This window comes from Saimiri boliviensis, chromosome 8, assembly GCF_048565385.1.
Source record: "Saimiri boliviensis isolate mSaiBol1 chromosome 8, mSaiBol1.pri, whole genome shotgun sequence".
Taxonomy (NCBI): Eukaryota; Metazoa; Chordata; class Mammalia; order Primates; family Cebidae; genus Saimiri; species Saimiri boliviensis.
This window is the reverse complement of record NC_133456.1, coordinates 95331790-95354786: the sequence shown is the minus strand read 5'-3', so window position 1 is coordinate 95354786 and position 22997 is coordinate 95331790. Positions and strand designations below refer to the sequence as shown.

Below are 22997 nucleotides of genomic sequence, written 5' to 3'. Positions count from 1 at the left end.
GCGCAACCATGCCCAGCAAATCTTTTGTATTTTTAGTGGATACGGGGTTTCACCATGTTGACCAGGATGGTCTCGATCTCTTGACCTCGTGATCCACCCAACTTGGCCTCCCAAAGTGCTGGGATTACAGGCTTGAGCCACCATGCCGAGACCGGGTTTGGCTCTTGAAGGTTAGCACTGATGGTCCAGAGAATTCATTTCGTTGCAGAGAGAGAGAAAGGAAAAATTCCTCGGGTCCCTTCAGGAAGGCGTCTGGCTTTGCATCTCCTTGTATGTTTGAACTATGCATATGGCGGAAGAAGACAGAATTTCACAGATTTGAGGTGTGAAAAGTCCCTGGGTGCTTTAAGAAGCCTGGAATTCTTGGAAAAATAAGTTTGTCGAGACAAAATGAGATGGAGAAGGTTGTTATTGAAGTGAAGCAGAATTGCTTTTAGTAATCTGCTTATTATCCTCACCCTCACCCCCTTAAACTCTAACCCTAAACACTAACACTACCCCAATCCCTCATCCTACTCTTCAGCCCTGACCCTCAACACTTGACCCCAACCCCAAAACCCCAACACCGACCCTAAACTGCAAAGGACTCAGGTGTCATCCCTGCTGACTGAAAAAGACTCCCATTTCCCCTCGCTTAAAGCACTTAAAGCGGGGACAGTTTTAGCTGTGTATTCTGAAAAACTTGTCTAGCATTCAAAGCACAGACAGTTTTAGCTGTGTATTTTCAAAAAGTTATCTCTACCTGCCATAGCTCATGAAGTCAAAACGAGTGATCTGTGTCCCCTTGAGTTGAGCGTTCTTTTAGTAAGAAAGGATTAAGTTCTATTTGAATTCTAGAAAACTGCTTCTCATCTTGTCAATCAACTGTCAGTTTCGTGTGTTAATTTCTAGGAGAGGTAATAGAGTCAATCCAAAACCAAAGGTGTATTCAAGTCCAGATTGACAAGTCAAATCAAGAAAGCAGGCACTGAGCTGGAAGAGGGATCTTTTCCCAGTGGGCCTTAAGGCCCACATAAATCCCTGTGAAGGAATCGGGAAACAGAGACAGAAAGGGATTCGCCTAAGCCTTGTCACTTGAAAGTGCCTGGCAGATTGACTGGCAGAGGGCTTGAAATCAATTCCAAATTTTCGGACGTGTAATTCCACAGGGTGCACCGCCTCCCCCAGGCCCAATGTGACACTTCAATGGCTTAACGAGAGCTTGACCGGATTGATGTCAACATGAAAATACTTTAGATTCCATTGGAACTGTCTTTGGCCCATTGTTTCTAAAAAGAATGTGCCTGGTTCAAATTATCACTTTGCTTCTCACCTGAGAGATGTGGCCTCAGTGGTCAATGGGAAATGAGCTGGTTTCAGTCACCACCCTCTCACTCATCATCAAGAAAAATTCCTTCTACCATACATGGATTGTGTTTTCAGGAGTGCTGGGCTTCATCCATGGTTCTGAGTAACATGCTAAAAGAGGAAAAAAGATTTGCTGCTCAGGAATGGAGACAGAAACACAGACACACACACACACACAAACACTCAGACACATACACACAGTGACAGAAAAAACACCCAAACACAGGCCGCACACACAACTGCTCGTGTTCAGCATAATACTTAGTGGTATGAGGTGGGCTTTGAACCCGTCCATGCTCCAAAGGAAGACACCATTTCGCTATTTCACCCGTCTATTCTCATAGGAAATGTGAATAATTCTTTCAGGCATGGCTCATGATGACAGGGACCACTCTCATTTCACCCTCAGAGGCAGACAAGAGGACTGCAAGGACTCAGGTGTCGTCCCTGCTGACTGAAGAGGACTCCCATTTCCCCTCGAACCCAAAGTCACAGCAAAAGTAGCTTTCTCTTTGAAGAGCACACAACTTTTTCAAAATACACAGATAACGCACTTAAAGAGGGGGCTGTTTTAGCTGTGTATTCTGAAAAACTTGTCTAGCATTCAAAGCACAGACAGTTTTAGCTGTGTATTTTCAAAAAGTTGTCTCTACCTGCCATAGCTCATGAAGTCAAAATGAGTGATCTGTGTCCCCTTGAGTTGAGAATTCTTTTAATAAGAAAGGATTAAGTTCTTTTTGAATTCTGCAATACCGCTTCTCATCTTGTCAATCAACTGTCAGTTTTGTGTGTTAATTTCTAGGAGAGGTAATAGAGTCAATCCAAAACGAAAGGTGTATTTTGGTCCATGTTGACAAGTCAAATCAAGAAAGCAGGCACTGAGCTGGAAGGGGGATCTTTTCCCAGTGTGCCTTAAGGCCCACATAAATCCCTGTGAAGGAATCGGGAAACAGAGACAGAAAGGGACTCACCTAAGGCTTGTCACTTGAAAGTGCCTGGCAGACTGACTGGCAGAGGGCTGGAAATCAAATGCAAATCTTCGGACGTGTAATGGCACAGGGTGCACCGCCTCCCCCAGGCCCAATGTGACACTTCAATGGCTTAACGAGAGCTTGACGGGATTGATGTCAACATGAAAAGACATTAGATTCCATCGGACCTGTCTTTGGCCCATTGTCTCTAAGGAGAATGTGCCTGGTTCAAATTCTCACTTTGCTTCTCACCTGAGAGATGTGGCCTCAGTAGTCAATGGGAAATGAGCTGGTTTCAGTCACCACCCTCTCACTCATCATCAGGAAAATTCCTTCAACCATACATGGATTGTGTTTTCAGGAGTGCTGGGCTTCATCCACGGTTCTGAGTAACATGCTAAAAGAGGAGAAAATATTTGCTGCTCAGGAATGGAGACAGAAACACAGACACACACACACACACACACACACACACACACACACACAGTGACACAAAAAACACCCAAACACAGGCTGCACACACAACTGCTCATGTTCAGCAAAATACTTAGTGGTATGAGGTGGGCTTTGAACCCGTCCATGCTCCAAAGGAAGACACACCTTTTGCTATTTCACCTGTCTATTCTCGTAGGAAATGTGAATAATTCTTTCAGACATGGCTCATGATGACAGGGACCACTCTCATTTCACCCTCAGAGACAGACAAGAGGACTGCAAAGGACTCAGGTGTCGTCCCTGCTGACTGAAGAGGACTCCCATTTCCCCTCGAACCCAAAGTCACAGCAAAAGTAGCTTTCTCATTGAAGAGCACACAACTTTTTCAAAATACACAGCTAAAGCACTTAAAGCGGGGACCGTTTTATCTGTGTATTCTGAAAAACTTGTCTAGCATTCAAAACATGGACAGTTTTAGCTGTGTATTTTCAAAAAGTTGTCTCTACCTGCCATAGCTCATGAAGTCAAAACGAGTGATCTGTGTCCCCTTGAGCTGAGCATTCTTTTAGTAAGAAAGTATTAAGTTCTATTTGAATTCTAGAAAACTGCTTCTCATCTTGTCAATTAACTGTCAGTTTTGTGTGTTAATTTCTAGGAGAGGTAATAGAGTCAATCCAAATCAAAGGTGTATTCTAGTCCAGATTGACAAGTCAAATCAAGAAAGCAGGCACTGAGCTGGAAGAGGGATCTTTTCCCAGTGGGCCTTAAGGCCCACATAAATCCCTGTGAAGGAATCGGGAAACAGAGACAGAAAGGGACTCGCCTAAGTCTTGTCACTTGAAAGTGCCTGGCAGACTGACTGGCAGAGGGCTGGAAATCAAATCCAAATCTTTGGATGTGTAATTCCACAGGGTGCACCGCCTCCCCCAGTCCCAATGTGACACTTTAATGGCTTAACGAGTGCTTGACGGGATTGATGTCAACATGAAAAGACAGATTCCATCGGACCTGTCTTTGGCCCATTGTCTCTAAGGAGAATGTGCCTGGTTCAAATTCTCACTTTGCTTCTCACCTGAGAGATGTGGCCTCAGTGGTCAATGGGAAATGAGCTGGTTTCAGTCACCACCCTCTCACTCATCATCAGGAAAAATTACTTCAACCATACATGGATTGTGTTTTCAGGAGTGCCAGGCTTCATCCACGGTCCTGAGTAACATGCTAAAAGAGGAAAAAATATTTGCTGCTCAGGAATGGAGACAGAAACACACACACACACACACACACACTGTGACACAAAAAACACACAAACACAGGCCTCACACACAACTGTTAGTGTTCAGCCACATACTTAGTGGTATGAGGTGGGATTTTGTCCCATCCATGCTCCAAAGGAAGACACACCTTTCGCTATTTCACCCGTCTATTCTCGTGGGAAATGTGAATAATTCTTTCAGACATGGCTCATGATGACAGGGACCACTCTGATTTCAGCCTCAGAGGCAGACAAGAGGACTGCAAAGGACTCAGGTGTCGTTCCTGCTGACTTAAAAGGACTCCCATTTCCCCTCGAACCCAAAGTCACAGCAAAAGTAGCTTTCTCTTTGAAGAGCACACAACTTTTTCAAAATACACAGCTAAAACGGTCCCCGGTTCAGCACTTAAAGTGGGGACCGTTTTAGCTGTGTATTCTGAAAAACTTGTCTAGCATTCAAAGCACGCACAGTTTTAGCTGTGTGTTTTCAAAAAGTTGTCTCTACGTGCCATAGCTCATGAAGTCAAAACGAGTGATCTCTGTCCCCTTAAGTTGAACATTCTTTTAGTAAGAAAGGATTAAATTCTATTTGAATTCTGGAAAACTGCTTCTCATCTTGTCAATCAACTGTCACTTTTGTGTGTTAATTTCTAGGAGAGGTAATAGAGTCAATCCAAAACCAAAGGTGCATTCAAGTCCAGATTGACAAGTCAAATCAAGAAAGCAGGCACTGAGCTGGAAGAGGGATCTTTTCCCAGTGGGCCTTATGGCCCACATAAATCCCTGTGAAGAAATCGGGAAACAGAGACAGAAAGGGACTCGCCTAAGGGTTGTCGCTTGAAAGTGCCTGGCAGACCGACTGGCAGAGGGCTGGAAATGAAATCCAAATCTTCGGACCTGTAATTGCACAGGGTGCACAGGTGCACCGCCTCCCCCAGGCCCAATGTGACACTTCAATGGCTTAACGTGAGCTTGACTGAATTGATGTCAATATGAGAAGACATTAGATTCCATCGGACCTGTCTTTGGTAGGCGGGGCCACCGCAAACCCCTCTTGCAGTAAGAACCCCGCCCCAAGGTGTGTGCTGAGGAGGATGCAGTTCCACCCTCACAATGCTCCCCAGTTCTGTAAGGAGGAGAACGCAACTCTGCAGACCGCTGTGACTCAATGCACGCTGGTGGTGTGACAGGATGCACGCCGGTGGAGGAGCCTCAAGAATCTGAAAGGTGGGTGTGGGGGCCCCTACTGGGGACCTGCACTGCAGGGCCCTCTTGCTCACGATGCTGTGCCCACGCCCACTTCTGGCTAGGTCCACTGCAGGGCCCTCTGACATTGTGGTGACCGGCATCACCTGCTGGCAGCTGGAGCACTGCAGAGCCCTCTTGCTCAGTGTAGTGGCAATATGCCCGCTGCTGGCAAACAGGGCAGTGCTACCTCCTCTTGCTCACAGTGTGGTGCCTGTGCTGCTGGGCACTCTTACTCTCGGTGTGGTGGGGTCACGCCCCCTGCTGGCCGCTGGGGCACTGCAAGACCCTCTTGCCCATAGCGTCCTGGCAACACTCCCGTGATGGCAACTAGAGCACTGCAGGGTTCTCTTGCTCATGGTGTGGTATTCGCTGGGATTACAAGCGTGTGCCACCATGCCTGGCTAATTTTGTATTTTTAGTAGAGACAGGATTTCTCCATGTTGGCCAGGCTGGTCTCGAACTCCCAACCTCAGGTAATCTGCCCGCCTCAGCCTCCCAAAGTGCGGGCATTATAGGCATGAGCCACCTAGCTCGGCCTAATTTTTTGATTTGTCATAGAGACGGGGTTTTGCCATGTTACCTATGTTGCGGGGTTTCCTTCTGATGAGATGAGAAGATTCTGGAATTAGGTAGAGGAGATTGCTGTACAGCATTGTGAATGTACTAAAAATGAACTGTACATGTTAAAATGGAAGAAATAGTGACTTATACAAATTGTATTTTGATTTATTTATTTATTTATTTATTTATTTATTTAGGTCTGACATTACCCTAGGCTTGTCAGTCAAAATTTTGATTTTTTTAAAAAGGACAACGATGAGTTGAAACATTTAAGGACCTATCAGTAGAAATGGTAAGAAGACAGCGCATGGCTGGGCGCGGTGGCCTACGCCTGTAATCCTAGCACTTTGGGAGGCCAAGGTGGGTGGATCACCTGCGGTCAGGAATTCAAGACCAGCCTGGCCACCATGGTGAAACCCCATCTTTATTAAAAAAAAAAAAAAAAAAAAAGAAGAAGAAGAAGACAGCGCAGAAGAGGGCAGGGCTGAGACTCAACGGAGACAGCATGCTCCCCGCGGCCTCCTGCTGTCTGCGGGGCACCTGGAGCCCTGAGGCCCCACTCCTGCCTGACCCCCTGCCTGCTGGCTCCTAATCATCTGGCTTCTGCGGCTTCTTCACTTCCCACTGCCCCCAGAGTGAAGGCTGCTCGTCCAAACTCACTTGGCCTCGGTGACGCCAGCCGCGTTTCCCCTGCACACGCTCTCCAGCTGCACGTAGACCGAGCAGTTGCCCAGCTCCACTCGGGGTCACAGATGGCCAGGAAGTTGGGGTGCAGGTGGCCGATCGTGTACTTGGCCAGGTCCGTAAGAGACTGGCTCACAGCCGCCCTGAAGAGGAAGGTCCCCAGCACCTTGTACACGGCAGCCACGTAATTATTGAAGTCAGAGCAGGAATAGATCCGGTCTGTGGGCACCAGGTAGGCTTCTCCCACCGAGACCTGCGTGTGGGGCAGCCGCGGTGACCAGAGGGGGTCCTGGTCATCCCATGGGCCCTTAGTGTGCCTCAGTCCTCCCCACGGGCCTCCCAAGGCTGCTGCAGAGCTGAGGACTCTAAAGGTGTCCTAGCTGGGCTCGGTGGCTCACGCCTGCCAGCCCAGCACTGTGGGAGGCTGAGGCGGGAGTATCACCTGAGGTCGGGCGTTCAAGACCAGCCTGAGCAACATGGTGAAACCTGTCTCTACTAAAAATACAAAAATTAGCACGCCTGTAGTCCCAGCTACTGGGGAGACTGAGGCAAGAGAATCACTTGAACCCAGGAGGCGGAGGTTACAGTGAACGGAGATCCTGCCATTGCACTCCAGCCTGGGCAACAAGAGCAAAACTCCATCTCAAAACACAAAACGGGGTTCCTATTACCCACAATTACCACTCGGGGCAAGGCTGTGTCCCCCAGCCCCTCACACACCTCCAGGCCACCCCCATCAGGAACCCAGGGTTAGGCTGTACCCCATCCTGTCCCCCTCCCTGTCCCTCTGAACCCCTCCTGCCTTACAAGGATGACGGTGGCCATGATGGTGACCCCGGCCATGAGCCCAAGGGTGATGGTGTCTGGTCGATAGGGGTACCGGATGGAGTCATCCCCACAGTCAAATCCTCGGTTATACAGGGTGTTCACCAGCGACAGGACAGCAAAGGACAGGGAGGCTGGAGGGGGAGAAGGGCCTGGGAGCTGTGAGATTCTCAAACCAGCTGGGCCATGGGGCCCCCACACCTGCCTTGGCCTCGAGGCCTGCTCCCACCAACAAGGAAGAGCTTTTCTCACAGCACCTGGGAGGCCCAAGCGACACTCCTTTCCCATCACCCTCAGATGAGCGGGAACTCTCCAGGCCCTCTCCCCCTCACACCCTCCCTCTGCTCCTTGAAAAACCGGGCAAGACCGGGCACGGCGGCCCAAGCGTGTAATCCCAGTACTTTGGGAGGCCGAGGCGGGTGGATCACGAGGTCAAGAGATCGAGACCATCCTGGTCAACATGGTGAAACCCCATCTCTACTAAAAACACAAAAAAAATCAGCTGGGCATAGTGGTGCGTGACTGTAATCCCAGCTACTCAGCAGGCTGAGGCAGAAGAATTGCCTGAACCCAGGAGGTTGAGGTTACAGTGAGCGGAGACCCTACCATTGCACTCCAGCCTGAGTAACAAGAGCAAAACTCCGTCTAAAAAAAAAAAAAAAAAAAAAAAATGGGCAAACACTCATCTCTGGGCCTTTGCACAGGGAGTTCTCTCTGCCCCGAATATCTTATTTTTATTTTTAAAAGTAGAGACTGCGGTCTGATGCTGACCAGGCCCGTCACAAACTCCCAGGCTAGAGCGACCCCCCAGCCTCAGCCTCCCAAAGTGCCGAGATTACAGGTGTGAGACAACGTGCTGGGCAACAAAGTGACTCTCACTTCCGCTCAGTTTCATCTCCCCTCCCGGCTGTCCCCACCGGCATCCCTCTCACAAAAGGAAAGGTCTGTTTAGCCGTGCGTGGTGGCGTGTGCCTGTAATCCAGCTACTCGGGAGGCTGAGGCAGAAAAATTGCTTGAAACCGGAAAATGGAAGTTGCAGTGAGCCGGTCGTGCCACTACACTCCAGCCTGGCAACAGGGCGAGACTCTGTCTCAATTTATTAAAAGAATATACATAAATAAATAAAAATAAGAGGGAAGGTCTGCTCTTTCTCCCTATTGCCCCATTTGGAATTACGCAGTCACCTGTGGGACACTGGACTTAATCTCCCCGCCTCCACCCGCCAGCACCAGCAGTCTATAGTGTTCAGGACAGAGACCCTGGAGGCTGCTCAGAGCCTGGGCAGCGCAGATGTTTAATAAACATCTGTTAAAACAGGCAGGACTTATTTCAACCTAAGAGCTGGCCAGAGAAGTCAGGAAAAGGCAAAAGCAGGGGCACAGCGAAGGTGCCTTCCTGCTCGCCCCTGCCCGCCACTGACCCTTGTGCCAGGGCACATGCCAGCCACATGGTGACTCAGGGACGAAAAGCTCATTCTTGTCAATTCCACACTTGCGGACGGTGTCACACAGCACTGGTGCTCCCGGGGCCCTGCTGAGCTGAGGGTGGCCAGGGAAGCCAGAGTCAGCTACAGAGGGCAGGACCCGGGGCAGCTCCCTGTTCCACTCAGCAGGTGCACAACAAAAGTGCAGGGTGTCTACCCCAGAGAATAACGAAGGCAGGGCATCTTTGGCCCAGCAGGGCAACGACAAAAAAGCGTGGCTTTTCTGAATTCTGAGAGTCTGAGGAGGGACAGGGAGCCTCACACTCCTCCCTGCATGCCAGCTGCAAGGGTCCTAGGACACGGCACGCCTTCGATGCTGGCTGAGTCTGGGGAAATAAAGCAGTGAAGACAGCAGAGGTCTGCCTCACAGGGCAGAAAAGGCGGAGGGAATGCAGAACAGAACCGGCAGTGCAGGGGCCCAGAGCCTAGACGGTGCCTGGAGAGGCGAGCGCTGGGGCAGAGCGGGATGCACTGTAAGAGCCCGGCTTCTGCTGGGGCACAGGGGCGGCTGGCGCGGCTGTGAGTGACGGCAGAGACCAGGGAGGAGGCTCCTGCAATTGCCCCGCAGTGGAAGGTCAGGGTCACAGGACTGCAGCCTCTCCCCGTGGTTCTCAGTAGGCGGAGGCTCACACCGGTTGGCCTCCGTTTCCGACCTCCCTGCCCCAGTAACTCCAGCTAGAGACTCAGACATCCCCATGACAACCGGCCCCGGGCTTCCCTCTGCCTGGAAAGCTCACCCTGGGGTCCCCGGAACAGGCACCTTCTCTTCCTTTGACCCCCGGGAGCCTTCCCGCCCTCACGCTGCCCCCACAGCCCCATCTGGAACCTGTGGACTGCACTGTGACGGGCCGCAGCTTCCAGAATGGAGGTGCCCTTGGCCTGGCCGCCACCCCTGGCACGCAGCAGCCACACCCAACCCCACCCCCGCAGCACCTCCTGGCTGTGCGGCCTCCAGCAGGCGACTCCACCCGGCTGCCCCTCCCTCACAGGCCATTTAGGGAACCGGTTCCCTTATCTGCATCCTGCTGAGGGCCTGGCTGCCAGAAAGTGCACACACACAGGTTTAAGTAACTGACAGCACAGCTGCTTGGGACATGGCACCCAGGGCTGGCAGACACCCCATGGGACATGGCACCCAGGGCTGGCAGACACCCCACGGGGACCTCGTGCTGTTTCCTTGCTCCCCCTAACTAGGGTCTACTTCGGAGTTCAGAGGGCTTAGCCAGAGAACCAGGAAACGCACCGAGGAGGAGCGCCCCCCCGGGCACCCCCACCCCGCGGTGAGAGATCCTCGGGGCCATTGTCCCTTCAGCCACAGAGCAAACACTTGGCCTTTGTTTCCAGGACCGTGGCGGGAGGCCTCCCCGACCTGACCCAATAACCCGCGCTGCTTCCCCGACCTGACCCAATAACCCGCGGGACAGGTTTCGGTCTCCCGAGGTCCCAAAGCCTGGGACTCAGCTTTTTTCTCCAAGTGTCTCCCCCGCCCAAGGCACAGGGGTTCAAATCCCACCGACACGCAGAGCCTATGCCTATCTGATTATTATTATTATTTTTTTGAGACAGAGTTTACTTCTCGTTGTCCATGCTGGAGTGCAATCTCAGCTCACTGCAACCTCTGCTTCCCAGGTTGAAGCAATTCTTCTGCCTCAGCCTCCCAAATAGCTGCGATTACAGGCACATGCCACCATGCTTGCCTAATTTTGTCTTTTTAGTAGAGGTGGGGTTTCTGCATGTTGGTCAGGCTGGTCTTGAAGTCCTGACCTCAGGTGATCCATTCAACTCGGCCTCCCAAAGTGCTGAGATTACAGGGATGAGCCACCACACCGGGTTTTGGTTTTTGTTTGTTTTTTTGAGATGGAGTCTTGCTCTGTCTCCCAGGCTGGAGTGCAGTGGGATGATCTCGGCTCACTACAACCTCCACCTCCCGGGTTCAAGCAATTCTCCTGCCTCAGCTTCCCAAGTAGCTGAGATTGTAGGCACATGCCACCACGCTGGGCTAATTTTTGTAGTTTTAGTGGAGTCAAGGTTTCACTATGTTGGCCAGGCTGGTCTTGAACTCCTGACCTCAGGTGATCCACCCGCCTCAGCCTCCCAAAGTGCTGGCATTACAGGCATGAGCCACCTCACCTGTCCACTATGCCTATCTCATTGTATTTCTAAAAGGGGAGGGAAAAGAAATAATTGCATTTCCATCCTCACAGTAACTCCATAAAGGAGATAATGTCATTTACCTTTTACAAAGGCGAAACAAAAGCTCCAGCTTTTTTTTTCTGAGACAGTGTCTCACTTTGAAGCCCAAGCTTGAGTGCAGTGGCATGACCTTGGCTCACTGCAGTCTTGACCTCCGAGACTCAAGTGATCCTCCCACTTTAGCCTCCCGAGTAGCTGGGACTACAGGGGGACACTGCCACACCTGGAAAATTTGTTGAAATTTCTTGTAGAAATGGGGTCTTGCTATGTTGCCCAGGCTGCTCTCAAACTCCTGGGCTCAAGCAATCCTCCCACATCGACCTCCCAAGGTGCTGGGATTACAGGCATGGTTGTTCCAGCTTTTTTTTCCCCAAGGCCACATTAAGTTGTTAGTGGCTGAGTCAAGAGAGTTCCGGGGTCTGCTGACTCCTACTTCAGTGTTTTTCCAGCTAGACTACAGCCACTGTCATTCCTGGAAGTTGTCTGACAGTGGACTGAGATGGATTATTTGGGTGTGTAGCACAGAGGAACATCTCTTAGGAGACTGAACCCTGAAGTTCTGATGGGGTCAGCATGTACTCTGGGGAAAGGTTCCATAGCTCCCATCCATGACCACTGAATAGGAATTAGGTACCAGGCGTGGTGGCTCAAGCCTGGAATCCCAGCACTTTGGGAGGCTGAGGTGGGTGGATCACTAGGTCAGTTCAAGACCAGCCTGGCCAACATGACAAAACCCCGTCTGTACTAAAAACACAAAAATTAGCTGGTCGTGGTGGCGGGTGCCTGTAATTCCAGCTACTCAGGAGGCAGAGGCAACAGAATCGCTAGAACCCAGGAGGCGGAGATTGCACCGAGCCGAGATTGCACCACTGCACTCCAGCCTGGGCGACAAAAAAACACTCAGTCTATAAAAAGAAAATGCTGGACATTGGCCAGGTGCGGTGCAATGGCACATCTGTAATCTCAGCACTTGGGGAGGCTGTGGCAGGCAGATCACTTGAGTTTAGGAGTTCCTGACCAGCCTGACCTACATGGTGAAAGCCCATCTCTACTAAAAATATGAATATTAGCTGGGTGTGGTGGCGGGTGCCTATAATTCCACCTACTCAGTGTGCTGAGGCAGGAGAATTGCATTAACTTGGGAAGCGGAGTTTGCAATGAGCTGAGATCACGCCACTGTACTCCAGCCTGGGCGACAGAGACAGACTTCATCTCAAAAAAGAAAAAAAGTTGAGTGTGGTGTGTGTAGTCTCAGCTACTCAGGAGGCTGAGGTGTGCAGATCACTTGAGCCCAGGAGTTTGAGGCTTTAGGGAGCTATGGTGGAGTCACTGCACTCCAGCCTGGGTAACCAAATGAGACCCCTATTTCTAAAATACTAATTTAAAAAGTTAACAAAATAAGAGAGACAATATGATAGTATTCATCACCAATAAGAAATCAATCACATCACCCACTGAATCTTGCCAACATCATCAAACTCTAATGGGGTGAGCATAAATCCAGCTGCAAATATGCCACAAATACAAAAGACAGAGAATGGGTTCACCTGCACCAGGGAAATCCAGACTTTGAGAAATGCTACAGGCCCAACAGTGTGGAGCCTTCCAAAATCCATCGAAAGGAAAAGGGAGAGGCCAGGCAAGGTGCTTCAGGCCTGTAATCCCAGCACATTGGGAGGCCAAGGTGGGCAGATCACAAGGTCAGGATTTTGAGACCAGCCTGAGCAACATGGAGAAACCCCATCTCTACCAAGAATACCAAAATTAGCCAGGTGTTGTAGCACATGTCTGTAATTCAAGCTATTCAGGAGGCTGAAGCAAGATAATCGCTTGAACCTGGGAGTCCGAGGTTGCAGTGGACTGAGATTGTGCCATTGTACTCTGGCCTGGGTGACAGAGCAAGACTCTTGTCTCAACAACAACAACAACAACAAAAAAAAAAAAAAAAAAAAAAAAAGGGAAAAGGGCCGGGCGCGGTGGCTGAAGCATGTAATCTCAGCACTTTGGGAGGCCGAGGCGGGTGGATCACAAGGTCAAGAGATCGAGACCATCCCGGTCAACATGGTGAAACCCCATCTCTACTAAAAATACAAAAAATTAGCTGGGCATGGTGGCACATGCCTGTAATCCCAGATACTCAGGAGGCTGAGGCAGGAGAATTGCCTGAACCCAGGGGGCGGAGGTTGTGGTGAGCCGAGATGGCGCCATTGCACTCCAGCCTAGGTAACAAGGGCAAAACTCCGTTTCACAAAAAAAAAAAAAAAAAAAAAAGAAAGAAAGAAAGAAAGAAAGAAAAAGAAAAAGGAATACAGGAGAAACTTATAAATTGTGTCTTTTTTTAAATTTCAGTTTTTGGCAGGGCATGGTTGTTCACACCTGTGATTACAATCTTTGCACTTTGAGAGACTGAGATGGGCAGATCACCTGAGGTCAGGAGTTTGAGGACAGCCAGGCCAACATGGTGAAACCCCAGCTCTATTAAAAGTACAAAAATTAGCTGGGAATTGTCCCATGGGCCTTAATGTCAGCTACTTGGGAGAATGAGACAGAAGAATGGCTTGAACCCAGGAGGCGAAGGTTGCAGTGAGGTGAGATCACACCACTGCACTGCAGCCTGGGTAGAGTTTAAAAAAAAGAAGAAAATTAGGTTTTGTAGAGACAGGAGTCTCCCAGTGTTGTCCAGGTTGGTCTCAAACCTCTGAACTTAAATGATCCTATCACATCAGGATTACACATGTGAGCACTCACCCAGCCAACAAACTTGGAGAATGAAAGAGGTTTAAAAGACATAACAATGCTGGGGAACAGTTATGGGCTAGAGATGCATACTAGGATGGCTCTACTCTAAAGAAAAACAAAGAGGCCAGGTGTGGTGGCTCACACCTGTAACATCAAACACTTTGGGAGGCCGAGAAGGGAGGATCGCTTGTGCCCAGGAGTTTGGGAGCAGTATGGCAACATAGTAAGACCCTGTCTCTACAGGAAAAAACAAACTTTTTAAAAATTAACCCAGAATGGTGGTGCACACCTATAGTCCCAGCTACTCAGGAGGCTGAGGGGAAATGATCACTTGAGCCCAAGAGGTCAAGGCTGCAGTGAGCCATGATCACACCACTGCACTCCAGCCTGGGTGACTGAGCAAGAACCTGCCTCAAAAAAAAAGACGAACAGAAAGCAGCAATTACTGTGAACGTCAGGGTTGCGGAACACTTCTGGAGAGAAGGGAGGGGCTCACATTGTGCCCATCTCCAGTCCCTTCTGGAAGTCCAGAGTCTAGTGGGGAAGACAGCAGCACAAGTGGAGATTCAGGCCGCAGCACCAGGAAGTTCCCTTCCACCTTCCCACCTCCTTGCCCTTTCCTTTGGGGAATGGGAGCATGATTGTCGTTCTTCTTTGCCTTTCTAACTAGATCGAGTTTCTGATGGGAGAATTCATATACAGGATGTATAGCATCAACACCAACAGCAAGCTAGAATTGATGGCTTTGTTGATACCCCAGCCAGGCACATCCCCGATTCCTCTGGTAAGTACATCTGGATGTTGCTGCTGTCCAGGATTCTCAGCCACATGCTCGGTGCCCGCTCCTAGATTCTAGAATCCCCTGACATTGCCCCCAAAAGGAGAGACACTCATTCACAATTGTGCACTGATATTGTCTCTATGCAGAGCTCCTGCCTCAGCCTCCCAAGTAGCTGGAGTTACAGGCACCTGCAACCATGCCTGGCTAATTTTGTATTTTTAGTGGAGACAGGATTTCACCGTATTGGTCAGACTGGTCTTGAACTCCTGGTCTCAAGTGATCTGCTCACCTTGGCTCCTAAAATGCTGGCATTACAGGCATGAGCCACCACACCTGGCTATTTCTGTGTCACCCCCTAGGCCAGCCTCTGCATGTTTGGGCTTGATGAGGCTGCGGCTGTCCAGCTGGCTGCCTGTCATCTTTAGTCTCTGTGTCTCCTCGATCCTTCTCAGCTGCCCATACATTCATTTCCTTTTTTTTTCCTTTTTCCCTTGAGATGAAGTTTTGCTCTGTCACCCAGACTGGAATGCAATGGCATGATCTCGGCTCATTGCAACCTCCGCCTCCCATGTTCAAGCAATTTTCCTGCCTCAGCCACCCAAGTAGCTGGGACTACAGACACGTGCCACCAAGCTGGGCTAATTTTTGTATTTTTATTAAGATAGGGTTTCATCATGTTGGTCAGGCTGGTCTCAAACTCCTGACCTCGGTGATCTACCCACCTCAACCTCCCAAAGTGCTGGGATTACAGGCATAAGCCACAGTGCGCGGCCTCAGTTTTTAAACTCAGCCTGAGTGGGCTCCTCTCACTAGCAGCTAAGAGCTCTGACTCCTATGGCCTTCTCCCACCCAGCAGGAACTGTTTGGATGTTTCTGGATCTAAAATTCAAGTGTCTAAGCCTACCAGTAGTTGCAAGTGCAGATGGTCACACAACTTTTTGACTTTACAATGGCACAAAAATGATCACATTCAGTAGAAACTATGCTTCCAGTACCGATACAATCTGTCTTTCACTGTTAGCATAGTGTTCAATAAATTGCATGAGGGCCAGGTGCGGTGGCTCATGCCCTTAATCCCAGTACTTCAGAAGCCTGACGTGGGAGGATCGCTGGAACCCAGGAGTTTGAGAGCAGCCTGGGAACATAGTGACACCCGGTCTCTATAAAAAAGATAAAAATTAGCCACGTGCAATTGTGTGCACCTGGAGTCCCATCTACTTGGGAGGCCGAGGCAGGAGGGATCACTTGAGTCCAGGAGATTGAGGCTGCAGTGAGCTATAATCATGCCGCTGCACTCCAGCCTAGGTAACAAAGCAGGACCTCATCTCTTAAAAAATAAAAAAATTCAGAACTGGAAAAAAACACCTTAAACTTCATATGGAACCAAAAGAGAGCCCGCATAGCCAAGTCAATTCTAAGCAAAAAGAACAAAGCAGGAGGCATCACACTACCGGACTTCAAACTATACTACAAGGCTACAGTAATCAAAACAGCATGGTACTGGTACCAAAACAGAGATATAGACCAATGGAACAGAACAGAGGCCTCACAGGAAACACAACACACCCACAACCATCTGATCTTCGACAAACCTGACAAAAACAAGCAATGGGGAAAGGACTCCCTGTTTAATAAATGGTGTTGGGAAAACTGGCTAGCCATGTGCAGAAAGCAGAAACAGGACCCCTTCCTGACACCTTACACCAAAATTAACTCCAGATGGATTAAAGACTTAAACATCAGACCTAATACCATAAAAACCTTAGAAGAAAATCTAGGCAAAACCATTCAGGACATAGGTGTAGGCAAGGACTTCATGACCAAAATGCCAAAAGCAATGGCAACAAAAGCCAAAATAGACAAATGGGACCTAATCAAACTCCACAGCTTCTGCACGGCAAAAGAAACAGTCAGTAGAGTGAATCGGCAACCAACAGAATGGGAAAAAATTTTTGCAGTCTACCCATCTGACAAGGGGCTGATATCCAGAATTTACAAAGAACTAAAGCAGATCTACAAGAAAAAAACAAACAAGCCCATTCAAAAATGGGCAAAGGATATGAACAGATACTTTACAAAAGAAGACATACAGGAGGCCAACAAACATATGAAAAAATGCTCATCATCACTGGTCATCAGAGAAATGCAAATCAAAACCACATTGAGATACCATCTCACACCAGTTAGAATGGCGATCATTAAAAAATCGGGAAACAACAGATGCTGGAGAGGATGTGGAGAAATAGGAACACTTTTACACTGTTGGTGGGAATGTAAATTAATTCAACCATTGTGGAAGACAGTGTGGCGATTCCTCAAGGACCTAAAAATAGAAATCCCATTTGACCCAGCAATCCCATTACTGGGTATATATCCAAAGGATTATAAATCATTCTACTACAAGGACACGTGCACACGAATGTTCATTGCAGCACTGTTTACAATAGCAAAGACCTGGAACCAACCCAAATGCCCAACGATGATAGACTGGATAGGGAAAATGTGGTACATATACACCATGGAATATTATGCAGCCATCAAAAACGATGAGTTCACGTCCTTTATAGGGACATGGATGAACCTGGAAACCATCATTCTCAGCAAACTGACACAAGAGCAGAAAATCAAACACCGTATATTCTCGCTCATAGGCGGGTGTTGAACAATGAGAACACATGGACACAGGGAGGGGAGCACTACACACTGGGGTCTGTTGGGGGGAAATGGGGGAGGGGCGGGGGGTGGGGAGGTGGGAAGAGATAGCATGGGGAGAAATGACAGATACAGGTGAGGGGACGGAAGGCAGCAAAGCACACTGCCATGTGTGTACCTATGCAACAATCTTGCAAGTTCATCACATGTACCCCAAAACCTAAAATGCAATAAAAAAAAAAATTAAAAAAAAAAATAAATAAATAAAAATAAAAAAATTTAGGCCGGGCGCGGTGGCTCAAGCCTGTAATCCCAGCACTTTGGGAGGGCGAGGCGGGTGGACCACGAGGTCAAGGGATTGAGACCATCCTGGTCAACATGGTGAAACCCCGTCTCTACTAAAAAATACAAAACAACTAGCTGGGCATGGTGGCACGTGCCTGTAATCCCAGCTACTTAGGAGGCTGAGGCAGGAGAATTGCCTGAGCCCAGGAGGCGGAGGTTGCGGTGAGCCGAGATGGCGCCATTGCACTCCAGCCTGGGTAACAAGAGCGAAACTCCGTCTCAAAAAAATAAAAAAAGAAAAAGAAAATAAAAAACATAAAAAATTTAGGCTAGGCATGGTGGCTTATGCCTGTAATCGCAGCACTTTGGGAGGCTGAGGTGGATGGATCACGACAAGGTCAGGAGTTCAAGACCAGCATGACCAACACGGTGAAACCCCATCTCTACTAAAAATACAAAAATTAGCTGGGTGTGGTGGCATGCACCTGTAATCCCAACTCTGGAGGCTGAGGCAGGAGAATTGCTTAGAACCTGGGAGGTAGAAGTAGCGGTGAGCCGAGATTGCACCATTGTACTCTAGCCTGGGAGACAGAGAAAGACTCGGTCTCATAATAAATAATTAAATAAAAATTTAAAGGTAGGTAAACTATTGCTTCATGAGGACAGCATTTCTGTTTGGGATGATGAGAAAGTTTAGAAACAGATGGTGGTGTTGGTTGCACAATATTGTGAATCTACCAAACGCCATTGAATTGTACACTTAAAGGTGGTACCTTTATCCAAGTTTATTATCTATTTCTACAAACATTCACAAAGGCTGGACTCCTGAAATGTCAAAGTCATGATCCAAGGTGGGGAAGGGTGAGTGGGTTTTGTTCTCCTTTTAGTACTGCTCGGTTTGTTCTCAACCTAAAGTCGGCCGGGCTAACATCCAATGCTTGGTAGGGTAGGTGTATTACATGCATCTGCGGGCCAGGTATGGTGGCTCACACATGTAATTCCTGCACTTTGGGAGGCTGAGGTGGGGAGATTGCCTAAGCTCAGGAGCTCAAGACCAGCCTGGGCAACATGGTGAAACCCTGTCTCTACTAAAAATACAAAAATTAGCTAGGTGTGGCAGGGTGCCTGTAGTCCCAGCTACCCGGTAGGCTGAGGCAGGAGAATCGCTTGAACTCGGGAGGCAGAGGTTGCAGGCAGTGAGCCAAGATTGTATTACTGCACTGCAGCCCGGGCAACAGAGCCAGACTCCACCTCCAAAAATAAAAATAAAAATAAAAATAAATAGGACAAGTACGGTGGCTCACACCTGTAATCCCAGCACTTTCGGAGACTGATATAGGCAGACTACCTGAGGTCAAAAGGTCGTGATCAGCCTGGCCAACATGGTGAAACCCAATCTCTACTAAAAATACAAAATTTACCCAGTGCTCATGCCTGTAATACCAGCCACTCGGGAGGCTGAGGCAGGAGAATCACTGGAACCTGATAGGCAGAGTTTGCAGTGAGCCAAGACTGCATCACTGCACTCCAGCCTGGATGACAGTGTGAGACTCTGTCTCAAAAAATAAATAAATGCATTTTCAACTTAGTATATTTTCACTTCCCCCACCCCCAACCAGAGACAGGATCTCTGTGTTGCCCAGACTGATCTTGAACTCCTGGGATCAAGCAATCTTCCCACATTGACCTCCCAAAGTGCTGGGATTACAGACGTGAGCTACTGCACTTGGCTGCTATTACCCATTTATAATATATTTATGGGTACATGACCCCATCATGAGTCAAGGAGCATCTGTAATCATGCTGAAAATGGGGGTAGCTTGTGTGATGATATGGGGGAGTATCACAAAAGGGGACCAGGGCCTGCAGGGGGACACCACAGGCTGCCTCTGGCTCAAACCCAGGGCTCCTTTCTCTGTGTCTCCTGCTGCAGGACAGACCCCAGGCTCGCAGCTCTGCAAATCCACTCTGTCTGCACTGCAGGACTGCAAATCCACAGCTGGGGGTTGTGGGTGATGTTGGAGCAGGAGCAGGGCAGGGGGGACACATCAGGGGTTGCACCTGCAGTCACATTGGCAGAGCAAGTTCGTTTTTGTTTTTCTTTTTTTTTTGAAATGGAGTTTCGCTCTTGTTGCCAAGGCCGGATTGCAATGGCATGACCTCGGCTCACCGCAACTTCAGCGTCCCATATTCAAGGGATTCTCCCCCATCACCCTCCTGAGTAGCCAGGATTACAGGCATGCACTAACACGCCTGGATGATTTTGTATTTTTAGTAGAGATGGGGTTTCACCGTGTTGGCCAGCTGGTCTCAAATTCCTGACCTCGAATGGTCCAACTGCCTCCGCCTCCCAAACTGCTGGAATTACAGGCGTGAGCCACTGCACCTGGCCCTGGTTTCCCTGTCCTCCCTGCTGGCTCTGTACAGCCTCAGCTTCTCTTCCCCTGACCCCTAGGTGATGATGAGCAACCCCCACTCCCTGAGGTTCTAGGCCACCTTCCATGAGAGCAGTTACAAGTTACATGGGAACATCAAGTACAATCTGGTGAGCCATGTCCCCACCAAACCTCACCGCATGTCCCCCGAGAGCTCCCTCTTTCTTCTTCCCTTACCAGCTTAAAGAGCTGAGGAATTTCCAGACAACACAGCCCCTATCCCTGCCCCGTGGTCTCAGTGGTCAATGGGAAATGAGCTGGTTTCAGTCACCACCCTCTCACTCATCATCAAGAAAAATTCCTTCAACCATACATTGATTGTGTTTTCAGGAGTGCTGGGCTTCATCCACCGTTTTGAATAACATGCTAAAAGAGGAAAAAAGATTTGCTGCTCAGGAATGGAGACAGAAACACAGACACACAGACACACACACACACACACACACACACACACACACACACACACAGACACACAGACACAGTGACACAAAAAACACCCAAACACAGGCCGCACACACAACTGCTCGTGTTCAGCAAAATACCTAGTGGTATGAGGTGGGCTTTGAACCCGTCCATGCTCCAAAGGAAGACACACCTTTCGCTATTTCACCCGTCTATTCTCGTAGGAAATGTGAATAATTCTTTCAGACATGGCTCATGATGACAGGGACCACTCTTATTTCAGCCTCAGAGGCAGACAAGAGGACTGCAAAGGACTCAGGTGTCGTCCCTGCTGACTGAAGAGGACTCCCATTTCCCCTCGAACCCAAATTCACAGCAAAAGTAGCTTTCTCATTGAAGAGCCCACAACTTTTTCAAAATACACAGCTAAAGCACTTAAAGTGGGGACCGTTTTATCTGTGTATTCTGAAAAACTTGTCTAGCATTCAAAACACGGACAGTTTTAGCTGTGTATTTTCAAAAAGTTATCTCTACCTGCCATAGCTCATGAAGTCAAAACAAGTGATCTGTGTCCCCTTGAGCTGAGCATTCTTTTAGTAAGAAAGGATTAAGTTCTATTTGAATTCTGGAAAACTGCTTCTCATCTTGTCAATCAACTGTCAGTTTTGTGTGTTAATTTCTAGGAGAGGTAATAGAGTCAATCCAAAACCAAAGGTGTATTCAAGTCCAGATTGACAAGTCAAATCAAGAAAGCAGGCACTGAGCTGGAAGAGGGATCTTTTCCCAGTGGGCCTTAAGGCCCACATAAATCCCTGTGAAGGAATCGGGAAACAGAGACAGAAAGGGACTCGCCTACGTCTTGTCACTTGAAAGTGCCTGGCAGACTGGCAGAGGGCTGGAAATCAAATCCAAATCTTCGGATGTGTAATTCCACAGGCTGCACCGCCTCCCCCAGGATCAATGTGACACTTCAATGGCTTAACGAGAGATTAACCGGATTGATGTCAACATGAAAAGACATTAGATTCCATCGGACCTGTCTTTGGCCCATTGTCTCTAAGGAGAATGTGCCTGGTTCAAATTCTCACTTTGCTTCTCACCTGAGAGATGTGGCCTCAGTGGTCAATGGGAAATGAGCTGGTTTCAGTCACCACCCTCTCACTCATCATCAGGAAAAATTACTTCAACCATACATGGATTGTGTTTTCAGGAGTGCTGGGCTTCATCCACCATTCTCAGTAACACGCTAAAAGAGGAAAAAAGATTTGCTGCTCAGGAATGGAGACAGAAACACAGACACACACACACACACACACACACACACACACACACGGTGACACAAGAAACACCCAAACACAGGCCGCACACACAACTGCTCATGTTCAGCAAAATACTTAGCGGTATGAGGTGGGCTTTGAACCCGTCCATGCTCCAAAGGAAGACACACCTTTTGCTATTTCACCTGTCTATTCTCGTAGGAAATGTGAATAATTCTTTCAGACATGGCTTTGATGACAGGGACCACTCTCATTTCAGCCTCAGAGGCAGACAAGAGGACTGCAAAGGACTCAGGTGTCGTCCCTGCTGACTGAAGAGGACTCCCATTTCCCCTCGAACCCAAATTCACAGCAAAAGTAGCTTTCTCATTGAAGAGCCCACAACTTTTTCAAAATACACAGCTAAAGCACTTAAAGTGGGGACCGTTTTATCTGTGTACTCTGAAAAACTTGTCTAGCATTCAAAACACGGACAGTTTTAGCTGTGTATTTTCAAAAAGTTATCTCTACCTGCCATAGCTCATGAAGTCAAAACGAGTGATCTGTGTCCCCTTGAGCTGAGCATAATTTTAGTAAGAAAGTATTAAATTCTATTTGAATTCTGGAAAACTGCTTCTCATCTTGTCAATCAACTGTCAGTTTTTTGTGTTAATTTCTAGGAGAGGTAATAGAGTCAATCCAAAACCAAAGGTGTATTCAAGTCCAGATTGACAAGTCAAATCAAGAAAGCAGGCACTGAGCTGGAAGAGGGATCTTTTCCCAGTGGGCCTTAAGGCCCACATAAATCCCTGTGAAGGAATCGGGAAACAGAGACAGAAAGGGACTCGCCTACGTCTTGTCACTTGAAAGTGCCTGGCAGACTGACTGGCAGAGGGCTGGAAATCAAATCCAAATCTTCGGACGTGTAATTCCACAGGCTGCACCGCCTCCCCCAGGATCAATGTGACACTTCAATGGCTTAACGAGAGATTAACCGGATTGATGTCAACATGAAAAGACATTAGATTCCATCGGACCTGTCTTTGGCCCATTGTCTCTAAGGAGAATGTGCCTGGTTCAAATTCTCACTTTGCTTCTCACCTGAGAGATGTGGCCTCAGTGGTCAATGGGAAATGAGCTGGTTTCAGTCACCACCCTCTCACTCATCATCAGGAAAAATTACTTCAACCATACGTGGATTGTGTTTTCAGGAGTGCTGGGCTTCATCCACCGTTCTCAGTAACATGTTAAAAGAGGAAAAAAGATTTGCTGCTCAGGAATGGAGACAGAAACACAGACACACAGACACACAGACACACACACACACACACACACACAGCGACACAAAAAACACCCAAACACAGGCTGCACACACAACTGCTCATGTTCAGCAAAATACCTAGTGGTATGAGGTGGGCTTTGAACCTGTCCATGCTCCAAAGGAAGAC

The 22997-nt window shown here is 48.6% G+C and overlaps 2 long non-coding RNA genes across 2 annotated transcripts; both read right to left on the bottom strand.

The window, feature by feature from the left end:
• Positions 1-1310: 1310 nt before the first annotated feature.
• LOC141585278 (uncharacterized) lies at positions 1311-3967 on the bottom strand. The gene is made up of 3 exons (XR_012518678.1): positions 3826-3967; positions 2571-2715; positions 1311-1458 (listed from the first exon to the last, which is right to left on the bottom strand). It is a non-coding gene; the product is annotated as an uncharacterized LOC141585278 (long non-coding RNA).
• Positions 3968-20112: 16145 nt separating this feature from the next.
• LOC141585277 (uncharacterized) lies at positions 20113-22796 on the bottom strand. The gene is made up of 3 exons (XR_012518677.1): positions 22651-22796; positions 21394-21539; positions 20113-20257 (listed from the first exon to the last, which is right to left on the bottom strand). It is a non-coding gene; the product is annotated as an uncharacterized LOC141585277 (long non-coding RNA).
• Between the last annotated feature and the right edge of the window lie 201 nt (positions 22797-22997).